General features: G+C 35.5%; 1 protein-coding gene across 1 annotated transcript in view; it reads left to right on the top strand.

Moving 5' to 3' along the window:
- Positions 1 to 14,176, top strand: part of LOC101890888 (uncharacterized) — a 518,720-nt gene that overhangs the window by 286,925 nt on the left and 217,619 nt on the right. The window lies entirely within an intron of this gene.

Here is a 14,176-nt window from a genome sequence, read left to right as displayed (position 1 = left end):
TGTCGGTGTGTATGTAGGCAATATTTATAAATGCCAACATTTGCCTTGTTATCGGAAAGGTTAGATTGTTATATTCAATACAAATACTCGAAGGAGGTATGACACGTTGGGCAATAATATTTCAGGGGCATGAAACTCAGGGGATTAACAAGTAAAAAAACATTAAGTTCGGCCGGGCCAAGCTTTTAATGCCCTCCATCTTAGGGAAAAGGAAACATTAGAGCCCATTATGACCCACATATACCAATTTTGGCATAAATGTGCCAAAAATCATCAAAATACCGAATATCGGAAAATACGGCTATATGGGGCTATACAAAAACGTGGGCCTACAGTGTTTCGTCAAAAGAGCTAGAACCCATTAAGTCCAACAAATATCAATTTCTAGATAAATCCGCGAAGAAATGTGGCAAAAAACATTAAAATGCCGAATATCGGGAGGTACCGTTATATGGGGGCTATACCAAATCGTGGACCTATACATGCAATGTTTCTCCAAAGGAGCTAGAACCCATTATGACCTACAAATACCAACTTTCAGACAAATCCGTGAAAAAATGTGGCAAAAATTATCAAATTAGCGAATATCGGGAGGTACCGTTATATGGGGGGCTATACCAAAACGTGGACCTATAATTACAACGATTCGTCACACGAACTGGGACCCATTATGACCTACATCTACAATTTTTCAGAGAATTTCGTGAAAAAACTATGTCAAAAATCATAAAAATGCCGAATATCGGGAGCTACCGTTATATGGGGACTATTCCAAAACGTGGACCGATATATCTCATTTTCTATACCAACCATCCTAGACGCAATACAAATTGCTCTGCTAAATTTTGGCGCTCTATGTCAAATAATGTGGGCTGTATCGTGATTTCAACAGACAGGCGGACATCGCTAAATCGACTTAGAATTGTATGCTGATAATGAATATATATATATATACTTTATGGGGTCTACGACGAATATTTGAGGATGTTACAAACGGAATGACAAAATTAATATACCCCCCTTTCCAAGGTGGAGGGTATAAAAATGTAGGCTAGTATATTATTGGTTAAAGGTTTGGACCGTACACATAGCAATAATTGGAAGCCTCTATGTACCCTCAACCATATGTCAACAGAGGGTATATATCATTTGGTACGCCCAACATGTGCCTCACCGAAATAACGTTTTAGATCCTAGGTATCTTTGGACCAAATCCGTTTCAGGACATTTGGGATGTTCGTCCGTCTGTTTGTCTCTCTACATCGTAATACTGTTGTTAAACTTAGATGGAGTTCGGAGATGGACAAGAACGGTCCACTGCTTCTCAAAATAATTATAGAAAATAATTCACTTCATAGAACAGGAAAGGATCTTCCGATTTTGTTCCGATTTTGGTTTTGTGAGTGAATTATTTTCTATGTTTTTTATTTACATTTTGTGGGAGACGTGTGCTGGGTAAGTTGTGAAAATGGGCAATATTAAACCACTCCTTCTAGGCACCATCCTCACAACGGTTCAAAATTTTGAATGATCTTAACGCTTATAAAATATGAAATAAGTTCACAATTGTCTTGAAATTTTGCAAATCCCAAAAGTTCAACCAACTCTATGTCTGATATGGAGATGTGAAAGGTCGGACCACTCCTTCTGGTACCTCCCCCAGAGCGCCTTAAAATATTAAATGATTATATCTCTTATAAAATGCGAAATAAGCATATGATTCTCTTCAAATTTCACTCATCCCAATATTTTTATTAACACAAGATTTAGTGTGCAGGAGGAATATATCTGTCCACTCCCTCTGATACCACCTCTGGAAAGCTTCAAAATTTTGAACAACAAAACGTGCATTAAATGCGATATAATACAAGATCTGGCGTGAATCGATGTAAAGCCCACTCCTTTTGGTACCTCCCCCACAAGGGTCAAATGTTCAATACTTAGATCTCTCATTATTTGTGGAACATGTCAGGAACTTTTTTTAAGTTTACCGAAGAGCATATAAGTTAAGCCCATGCACAATGTTTTCACATCCAATTTTTCTGGCCTAAACAAACAGTAACGTCAATATCAAATTTCAGGATATCAGGTCTTAAATTTCCCTTTAAAAAATTTAATATATATAATCCAAATTTTACCAAATTCCAGCAGTATCGGTTCACACAAATCCAAATAGTACCAAATTCGGTACCATTTAGTAAACATAAGTCCGAATTTCCAAGACATCCTACACTCCCACAGTATTTTCAGTTACAATTTCAGCAACAAAGTATATATATTCTTGATCAGCGTAAAATTCTAAGACGATTTAGTCATGTCCGTCTGTCTGTTGTAATCACGCTATCTTTCGAACGAATTGAGATAGAAGGCTAAAATTTTGCACACATGTATATTTTACCAGTAGGCAGGCAGGTTAAGTTCGTAAATGGGCCATGTAGGTCCACGTTATGATATAGCCTCCATATAACGGTACCTCCCGATATTAGGTATTTTGAAGATTTTAGCGCATTATTCACCGGAATTGTTTCAAATTTGGCTTTTGAAGTTCGAAACGGATACTACATCCTAAGTCGAAAAATGAGCCATGTAGGTCCACATATAGCCCCCATACAACGGTACCCCCCGATTTTCGGTATTTTGATGATATTAGCGACATTATTTAACGGAATCGTTCCAAATTTGGTATTTGAAGTTCGTAATAGATACTGCTGCATAAAACAGAAAATGGGCCGTACCCCCCGATATGCGGTATTTTGATGATTTTAGCGACATTATTTACCGGGAATCTTTAAAATTTCCCATGTGAAGTTCGTAATGGATACTTCAGCCCGTGCTAGAAAATTGGCTGTGCAGGTCCACGTCTTCGTATAGCCTCTATATAACGGTACCCTCTATATTCGGTATTTTGTTGATCTTAGCTACATTATAAACAGATTTTTCTTCAAGTTCCGCATTTAAATATTGTAATAACTTATGACAAAAGTTGCCTATGCAGGTCCACGTCGTCGTATAGACATTCGGTATTTTTAAGATTTTAAAAGTATTTTTAACGGATTTTATTTTTTTTTTTTTTTGAAAATTGCCAAATTTGTACCAAATGGTGGAGGGTATAGTTTTTATACCCTACACCACAAGGTGGTCAGGGTTTTATGTCTTTGTGCATTTGTTTGCAACAGGCAAAAGGAAGCGAGATAGACCCATAGTTCCTTTTGATGATCTGCATAGAAGAAAATTCTGAGTCGATTTATGCATGTCCGTCTGTCCGTCCGTCCGTCTGTCTGTCCGACCGTTTGTCCATTTATTTTTGTAAACAAAGTACAGTTCGCATTTATTGCCCTATCCAGATGAACTTTTGCACAAATCATTTGTTTAGCCCAAGGACGAACCCTATTGAAATTGGAGATAATCGGTAAAAATTTAGATATAGCTCCCATATACATCTTCGTCCGATTTGCCTTTTATTGTGCACCAAACGTGTAGTATCAGTCCGCACATACAACCAAATTAGTCCTGAAAATAAGTATGCCAAATTTGATCGGAATCGGTTCAGATATAGCTATAGCTCCCATATATATTGTTCATCCGATTTGTTTTTTTTTTTGTCCTCCGCAGCCGTAATATGTACTCTGTAACAACAATATTTGGGGAAATATATCAAATGCAGCTCAGAAATACCTTTGCTAAATTTTATCGAGATCGGTTCAGATTTGGACATAGCTCGCATATATAACTTCGTCGGATTTACCTTTTATTGTGCACCAAACGTCTAATATTAGCCAAAATGGGATGGAATTCGGCACATACGACCGAATTGTGTCTTGAAGGTAGTATGCCAAATCTGGCGAAGATAGGTTCAGATATAGCTATAGCTCCCATATATATTGTTCATCCTATTTGTTGTATTTGTTACCCACTCCGTAACAATGATATTCAGGGTAATATATTAAATACAGCTCAGAAATATCTTTGCCTAATTTTATATAGATCGTTTCAGATTTGGATATAGCTCCCATATATATCTCTATCTGATTTCAAATTAATTTTGCACCAAATGGGCAATACAAGTCCGAATTTAAAAGATACAAATGGTTCGGCATATTTAGTCCTTTGAACTTTAAATTATAATTATAATCATAGCGTGTATGATTGAATTCTCCCATAAAAACTTTTAATTGTTATGTGGAGCTCTTCTAAATTAGCAAACTGGTGTAGGGTATCATAAAGTCGGCGCCGCCCGATTTTAAGACCTTCTTTACTGGTTTAAATAATAATTTTCAACCGAATGTGCGGTACATTTGCCGTTAGTGTTCCACCATATAGGTCCAAGTTGTGGTATAGACCTCATGTACCTTCCGGAATTCGGTATTTTGTAGATTTTACCCACATTTTTCAACGGAATTGTCTCGAATTTGGGGTTCGCAATGGGTTTCAGCTTCTATAATATACCTTTTTATGAGTTTGGCCATCGTTTTTCCATGGCAGAACATTGTCAGCTACACACTTTTTAATAAATCTCGACACTTAAAAATACATTTTCTAAAGAGTTATTTTTCAAAATGTGGAAACCATGAAAGCTCCTCTCTGTTTTCCTTAATAGTAGCTTTTAAACAGAACTACATATAAACCTATTACGCAAATCCATACACACGAATGTTATTATTTCCTTATTCATAAAACCACAGATTACCTTAAGTAATCAATTAATTAAATCATCCAAAACAAATTGAGTTTTGATATTCGTAAAATTACATAATTCCATAGAACTGTGTCGTGTCTGTGAAAATGAATTTCACTATCATTCAAATTGTATCGCAGCATTGCGTGTGTGTGTATGTGTGCATGTCTATTTTCCAGTTGAACTTTATTGCCACAAAAGTACATGCAAATTCAGTTGTTAATTGCATTCTTGGCAAATCTCCCAAAACCCATTCAGCAAATAAAAGATACTTCTTGTGATAATGGTATTATTGCTATTGTTATTGTTGCTGTGGCTCTTGTTGTTGCTGCTTCTGCTGCTGGCGGTAATGCTTTTCGTAAATTGTTTAATTGAACTCAATTTACTGGGCATGTTATAGTTAATAAATTTTAATCATCTTATGTAGATTATAATACATGAATGCTCTTTGTGTTGTGGATATTTCACAGGGTTGTGTGTAGCATATAGGGATGAATTTGTGAGGGATGTCCTTTGCAATTAGCTACAATGTAAGAGGTTATTAGAAAATATGGACATTGAAATTGTATATACAATAAAATACTTGAGAAATCAAATCATGTGTTTATTTACTTACACTACTGTCTCAGCAAAAATTTCACCTTAAAATTATAGATTCCTTCCAAAAGTTAGTGTTAGGCCTTTTTATACCCTCCACAATAGTATGGAGGGTATATTAAGTTTGTCATTCCGTTTGTAACATCTCGAAATACACATTTTAGACCCCACAAAGTATATATATTCTTGATCAGCATAAAATTCTATGTCGATTTAGCGATGTCCGTCCGTTTTTCCGTCTGTGGAAATCACTCTAGGTACCGAACGAAATGAAGTTGGTTGATAAAAAGTTACTCAAATTTATATTATGTCTGCAGGACTTTTGGTATTTGAAGACTTTGGTATTGAAAATGGGCCATGTAGGTCCACGTCTTCGCATAGCCCCCATATAACGGTACCTCCCGATATTTGGTTCTTTGTTGATTTTAGCGACATTTTCACCGGAATTCTTTCAAATTTGGAATTTGATGTTGGAAATGGCTGCTACAGCCTATTTTAAAAAATTGTCTGTGCAGGTCCATGTCTTCGTATAGCCTCCATATAACGGTATTTTGATGATTTTAACTACATTTGAATATTGTAATGGATTATGACAAAATTTACCAACGCAGGTCCATGTCGTCGTATAGACCCTAATATAACAGCTACATGTGGTTTTTTTTTAAGATTTTAACAACATTTTTAACTGATTTTATTGTTTTTGAGAAATGCCAAATTCGTCCCAAATGGTGGGGGGTACCGGACCGCCCGGACTTACAGCTTTATTACATGTTACTTCTTTCAATCGAGTTTCATACATCGTTCTTTATTTTTCCAATCTTCACTTATTTTTCCAACCTTCTCACTTAGGTTCGTCTATCTTAATGACCCTCATTCCAAATTTCATATTTAAATTTTACAGATTTCCATTTAATACTTTTCGTACTTTTTTAGTACATAGTTCCAAAATCATTTTCTAACTCAACAGTGGCCGCGATATCAACAAACAGCAGCTCCTTCCGTTTATGCTAACCCAAATTGTACCATTTAGTACAGTTTTTACACTTAGTACACATTTCCCAAACCAAATTCTTCCCCATCGTAATTGTACCAAATTTAGGGCTTTTTAGCTATTTTAGTTTTTGTTTTTGAATTTTGAAAAAAAGGACAGTAAAAAAATACAGAATACTTTCCACCATTTGGTACAAATTTGGCAATTTTCAAAAAACTAAAGTCCATTAAAAATTCTGTTAAAATCTTAAAAATACCGAATGTAGCCGTATATTAGGGTCTATACGACGAAGTGGACCTGCATACGCAACTTTTGTCATAGGCCTGCACAGACAATTTTCTGTCACAGGCTGTAATATCCATTACGAACTTCAAATACTAAATTTAAAATAGTTCCGGTAAATAATGTCGGGGGGTACCGTTATATGGGGGCTATACGAAGAAATTATACGCGAAATTTGAAACAATTCCGGTAGATAATGTCGCTAAAATCATCAAAATGCCGAATATCAGGGCGTACCGTTATATGGGGCTATACGAACACGTAGACCTGCATAGACAATTTTCTGTCGTAGACTGTAGTGTCCATTACGAACTTCAAATACTAAATTTGAAACAGTTCCGGTAAATAATGTCGCTGAAATCATCAAAATACCGAAAATCGGAGAGCCGTTTCACCTGGTTGATGAATCTGTTAGTCTGTCACTTATAACTCTACTTTTTAAACCCTATGCCACACTGTGGTAGAGGGTATTATGTAAGGCAACGAAATGGACCCATGTTCCAGAATTGGTCCAAATATAGATATAGCACCTACATATGTCTTCGTCGACTTCAATTTTATTGTGAGCATTTTGGTAATATTTTCCTCCAAATATGATGTATTTCGTCACTTTTTATTTCGTTACTCTGATGTCGTGTTTAAGATCCTCACATTCATAATATGCACTCCATAACAAAAATATTGAAAAATCATATATTTTATCGAGCTCAGAAATATCCCTGCCAATTTTTTTTTCGATATCGGTTCAGATTTGGGTATAGCTTCCATTTATATATTCTTCCCATACGATGGTTATTGTGCATTAAATGTGTAATATGAGCCCAAATTGGACGGATTTTTGCAAATTTATCCAAATTTTTATTCCGTTCCCATATTTCTTTTGCTCCGAAATATATTTTTGCCCTCAGCCATATGGCTACCGAGGGTACATACCATTTGATGCGGCCAAAACGTGTTTTATCGTAATAACGGTTTAGACCCTAGGTCTCTTTTGGACCAAATCCATTTCAGGACATTTGGAGTCGTTTTGGGGGTATCCATCCATTTGACAGACTGGCTGAAGCACACGATAACTTCAAAGGGAGCATTCGATTTGGCTCAAACTTGGTACACCGTTAAATTATTGTCAAACTTAGATAAAGTTCGGAGAACATCGGACTACTCCTTCTGGTACCTCTTCCACAAAAGGTCAAAATTATCACAGAAAATATTTTGCTTAATAGCATCATTCATTTAGTGCCAAGTTATGTGTGAAAACAGAAAGTATAGGACCACTGCACTTCATGTACCTTCCTATCAAAGTCGTCACAACCCAATATTCTATTCTATCTAAACAAACAAAATATGTTGTTAAGATGGTAGTTATCGTCCCATTCCTTCTGGTACCAACCCCAAAAAGGGTCAAAATATTGAATAACCAAAGCAATCATTAAATGTCAGGGAAGCTGCCAGAAAGAGTGATAAAAATCCCAATTTCATCAATCTTTCTGGCAGCTTCCCTCATAAAGGGGTCAAAATTCTAAGTAATTATATCTCTCATAAAATGCGAAATTACCATCCGATTGTATTACAATTTCAAACATTCTAATATTTTTATTAACATAATATCGGGTGTGAAGATAGAGGATATCGGTTCACTTCACGTTTTCCTTCAAACTTTGTGTATCTAAATATTTTTTTAACCATAAATCTGATAAATATATATCTCGGTCCATTTATTTTTATCAAACTATTGAATAACATTGCGCACATTCGATCCTTCTCCAAAACCATTCGGCTAAACTGTTCTCGAAATTTAACATTAAACAAGGTAAATTTAATGTTGATTGTTGACCTTTGCGAAATTACTTCATGCTGATATTCGTCAACAAGAAGACATCTATTGTTCGCTAACAAACAATGGTCATTTGTAAGGACAACAGAAGAAAAAATAACAACACCGAAACAAAACAGAAAAAAAAAACAAATGCTAAGAACAACAAAACAAGTGGAACAAAAAACAACCATCAGTAATAGAACTATTCTTATTTGTTATTAAAAGCCCCCACAGGGAAGAACATGAACGAAACAAAGCTCTCATAAAGTTTTCATATGTTTCAGTTGGGCTCATCGCATACACCGAGTTGTATCCAGCTAAGGTTAAACCCCGAAGGGATAATGCACACACATATACAAACTTTTAATGAATACTCACTGAAGGACGACACTGAAGTTGTGGACGGTGGTGGACACACAAGTTGGAAGTTAGCTTAGATCTAGTAGTTGTTGTTGTATTTGTTCTGTGCAAGTGTTTCAATCACGTCGCAATGCAAACCATGTTCTTTAAGTTATTATTCGATATGAAGAAGAAGAGTTCTTGCTTTTTTGGTATTTTTTCTTGTGTCTTCCATTTATTGTTTTCAGTAGTAATTTGTGTTTTCTTTTACTGAGTTCTTGCCATTAATGGCTACATGGCTAATTACAAGTCAGAGATACAGAAAGAGAATTACTTTGGTGTACAAATAGTTCGGTAAGTCTTCAATATAATTTTTTTTTTTTTTAGAAAAAAGGGGAATTAGAGATTTTGGAATGACAGAAAGTGTTAGAAAATTGATTTGTAGTCGTTTTGCCAGGATGTCTTGGTAGCGCATGTAGCGCAAAAAAATAAAATAAAATTTAAAAAATGTAAAACGTTTCAGTAGGATTTGCCGAGAGTTGAAAACCCTCAGCCTACGACTGCACAGTAACTTCCATGTCTTGTTCATTGGAGCTCTCCAAAATATTCAGATTTTTATACACTCGGTTGGCTACAGAGGGTAAATATCATTTCATACGGCCAAAACGTGTCTCAACAAAATAATGGCTCTAGACCCTAGGTCACTTCGGACAAAATCCGTTTCTGTATACTTGGAGTCGATCTAGGGGTGTCCACCAATCCAGCAGGCTGGCTGGAGCGCACGATAATACCCGAAGGAAGTATCTGATTTGGTCCAAAGTTGGTACTTTGTAATATTATTATAATAAAGCTGTGAGTTCGGCCGGGTCGATCTTTGAATACACCATTTGGAACGAATTTGGCAATTTTCCAAAAAAATAAAATCCGTTAAAAATTCTGTAAAAACTTAAAAATACCAAATGTAGCCATCAACTTTTGTCGTAAGCCATTACAATATTCAAATGCGAAACTTGAAAAAAAGATCGGTGAATAATGTAGCTAAAATCATCAATATTTGGAGGTACTGTTATATGGGAGCTAAACTAAAATGTGGACATGCACAGACAATTTTCTGCCTTAGGCTGCAGTATCCATTACGAACTTCAAATAGCAAATTTGGAAGAATTCCGGTGAATAATGTCGCTAAAATCATCAAAATACCGAATATCGGGAGGTACCGTTATATGGGGGCTATACCAAAACATGGACCTATATGACCCATTTTTAATACCAAAAGTCCTGCAGACATAATTTAAATTTGAGTAATTTTTTACTTTGTGGGTCTAAAATGTATATTTCGAGGTGTTACAAACGGAATGATAAACTGAATATACCCTCCATACTACGGAGGAGGCTATAATTAGACTTGAGTTCGAAAAAAGGCATTATCGGCTTCGCCTTCTCGTACCTCCCCCACAAAATGTCGAATTTATTAAAATAAATATTTTATTGCACATAAAGAGAATAGATTATCCGATATTACTCGAACTTTGAAAATCCAAATATTTCCATCAGTGATAGGTCAGGTTCGAAAATGGACTATATCGGTCCACTCCTTTAAGTACCTCCCACACAAAGAGCCAAATTTTTGGATAACAATAACTCCTTTAAAAAGTGAAATAAGAGCTCGATTTTCTTTAAATTTCCCACATCACAATATTTTTATTAACACAGGGTCTGGGTGAAGATGGAATATATCAGTCTAAACCATCTGGTACCTCCCCCACAACGGACCAAAATTTTTGCCATGAAGCTTATAAAACGCTAAATTAAAATCCAACTCCTTTCAAACTTGGCACATCTCTCTATTTCTATATACACGAGATCTGTTGTGAAGACGGGTTATATCGTTCTATTCCTTCTGGTATCTCCCCCAAAGCGGGTTAACATTTTGAATAATCAAAACTATCATAAAACTGGAATTAAGCATGCGATTATCTCTAAGTGTCACACACACACCACAATATATTTCTAATAACATGAGATGCGGTGCGAAGACGAAATATGTAGGACCAATTTTAATACCCTCCACCATTTGGAAGAAACTTGAAAAATTTAAAAAAAAAATGGCGAAAAATATTGCCTTAAGGAAAACCTGCCAAACAAAGGTGTGGACCAGCATAATTACTTTTTTTTTGTCACAGGCTGAAGTACCGAACTTCAAATATGAAATTTGAAACAATTCCGGTTAATAATGTCACTAATGTCATCAAAAGACAGAATATCGGGAAATATCGTTATATGGGGCCTATAAAAGGCTGTAGTTATCATTTCGAACTTCAAATATGAATTTTGAAACAATTCCGTTATGTAATGTCTCCAAAATCATAACAAGTAAAAAAGCAGTAAGTTCGGCAAAATATTGAATGCCGGGAGGCACTGTTATATGGGGCTATACGATATCGTGGACCTATATAGATAATTATCTTCCAAGAGATAAAGTCCTCACAAGAAACTCCTTGTGTGGATTTTCAGACCATTCCATTGGAAAATGTGGCAATAATCATCAAAATACCGAATATAAGGGGGGTACCGTTATTTGGGGACTATATGACATCGTGGACCTATATAGGTAATTATCTTTTAAGGGGTAAAGTACTCACAATGAACTCCAGGTGGCTATACAATATCGTGGACCGATATAGCTCATATTCTCACTTGAGCTGCCTGCAGACGAAAGACTAATCTGTGCAAAATTTTAGGCTCCCATCTTAATTCGTTTTGACTCTAGCGTGATTACAACAGGCGCACAGACGGATGGACGGACGTTTAGGCCAAAATCGAATTTTACGCTGATCCAGAATATATATACTTTGTTAGGTCTAAATTTAATATTTCGATGAGTTACAAACGGAATGACGAACTTAATATGCCCTCCATACTATGTATGGTGGAGGGTATAAAAACTAAAAAAAAATGATGTCGTGGTAGTAAAGAACCGCTTTACGAATGTGGTATAAACTAAATGGACAAGATATAATCACTAGATGACTTATCTAATTGATACCCATGTTATATTTTAATCTCTTATGCAAGCCATCACACTCCCAACAGATTACCCTTTCCATAGTGCGGCTCTATACATTTTGGTAGGAATTCATATAAGCATAACTGTTCAATTGCTACGTGCTGTGCATAAATGCACACTTCTTAAATGTTAAAACAACTTTACAACCAATTTGTCACGTCTCGGTGAAACTTACAGCCATGAAGCAAGAAATGAACTTTGAGTTTTTCTTTTTGTTTTGGCAAAAGTGTGAAACTCGAAACTCTTGAATAGGAAAATAATGGAGGCAACAAAACGAAAATGTTTTGTATTTTCGGGAAAAAGTCAAGGCAATTGAAACAAATGCTTATGTTTGTGGAGCATTTAAAGTAGTTATGTGGTAGTTGTATGGTAGAAAAGCCGATTTCAGGATAATAATGGAAAAAATTGAGGATAAAATTTTGATGTTTTGCATTAGATTATATTATTCGGGCACTTTCAGTGTTAAAGACCATTTCATAAGAAGTAAAAAATTCGTTCCACCATTTGGAACGAATTTTGCAATTCTCAAAAACCATAAAATCTGTTAAAAATTCTGTTAAAATTTTAAAAATAACAAATGTAGCTATTATATTAGGATCTATACGGCGACGTGAACCTGCATAGGTAAAATTTGTCATAAGCCATTACAATACTGAAATGCGAAACTTAAAAAAATCGGTAACAATGTAGCTAAAATCAAAAAAATACCGAATATCGGGAGGCACCGTTATATGGGCAACGCTATACGAAGACGTGAACCGGCACAGAAAATTTTCTGTCTTAAGCTGGAGTATCCATTACGAACTTCAAATACCAAATCTGAAACAATTTCGGTGAATAATGTCGCTAAAATCATCAAAATACCGAATATCGAGAGGTACCGTTATATTGGGATTATACGAAGACGTGGATCTGCACAGACAATCTCCTGTCATAGGTTGTAGCATCCATTATGAACATCAAATACCAAATTTGAAACAATTCCCGTGAATAATGTCGCTAAAATCATAAAAATACCGAATATCGGGAGATACCGTTATATGGGGGTAACCTGTGTTAACCTACTTATAAACGATTTATTTGAAATATAAATAATGGATATTACAATTTTAGTCCAAATCAAACATAGGCTATATTAATTTTTGAAGTTCCACTTGGAACTGAAGATATAGCTCAGAATCGGAGGTAACTCCCAAAAATTTATATTTTATATGCACATATCTCTTGATCGATGTTGATCTCCAAATTTGGAATGAGAGACGGGATTTGATTAGAAAATATATTTCCCAAATTATATTGAAATCGGTACAGGTTTGGATATAGCTCTCATATATATTATCGACCGATTTCACATATTTGACTCACCAAACACGGTATGTACCTTCAATTTTAATGAAATATGGAAGGTGTGACACAATTTGCTGAAAAAGTAAATTCTGCCAAATTGTATTGAAATCGTTTCAGATTGGAATATGATGATTTGTTCAGATTGGATTATGGTATTGGGCTAAAAACTACAAACAATTTAATTGAGATACGGGGAAGCATGTTGCTATTTCGGATTCACAACAGCAATGGCACTCAACTGCAAAAGATTGCAGTTTCCGGCAAGCTTGGCTTATACGATATTTTGATGATTTTAGCTACATTATTCACCGTTTATTTCAAGTTCCGAATTTGAATTTGGTAATGACTTATCACAAACAATGCCTGTGTGGATCCACGTCGTATAGACACAAATATAACGCCTATATTCGGTATTTTTAAAATGTCAACAGATTTTTTTAAGGATTTTATTTCCAAATTCGTTCCAAATGGTGGAGGGTATTCAAAGTTCGGCCCGGCCGAACTTACTGCTTTTTAGCTTGTTTTTTAATTATACCCTCCACCTTGGAAAGGAGGGTATATTAACTTTGTCATTCCGTTTGTAACATCTCTAAATATTCGTCGAAGACCCCATAATGTACATATATTCATAATCAGCATAAAATCCTAAGATCGAAATTGTAATTTAACGATGTCCGTCTGTCTGTCTGTCTGTTGAAATCACGATACAGGCCACATTATTGGACGTAGAGCGTCAAAATTTGGAAGAATAATTTGTATTGTGTCTAGGATGGTTGGTATTGAAAATGAGATATATCGGTCCACGTTTTGGTATAGTTCCCATATAACGGTACCGATATTCGGTATTTTGATGATTTTTGTCACACTTTTTCAAGGATTTGTCTGAAAATTGGTATTTGTAGGTCATAATGGGTCCTAGTTCGTGTGGCAAAGCATTGTATGTATAGGCCCACGCTTTGGTACAGACCCCATATAACGGTACCTTCCCGATATTCGGTATTTTGATGATTTTTGCCACACTTTTTCACGACTTTGTCCGAAAATTGGTATTTGTAGGTCATA

This window comes from Musca domestica, unplaced genomic scaffold (assembly GCF_030504385.1).
Source record: "Musca domestica strain aabys unplaced genomic scaffold, Musca_domestica.polishedcontigs.V.1.1 14, whole genome shotgun sequence".
NCBI lineage: Eukaryota > Metazoa > Arthropoda > Insecta > Diptera > Muscidae > Musca > Musca domestica.
The sequence above is the reverse complement of the archived record's forward strand: the minus strand, read 5'-3'. Positions and strand labels throughout refer to the sequence as shown.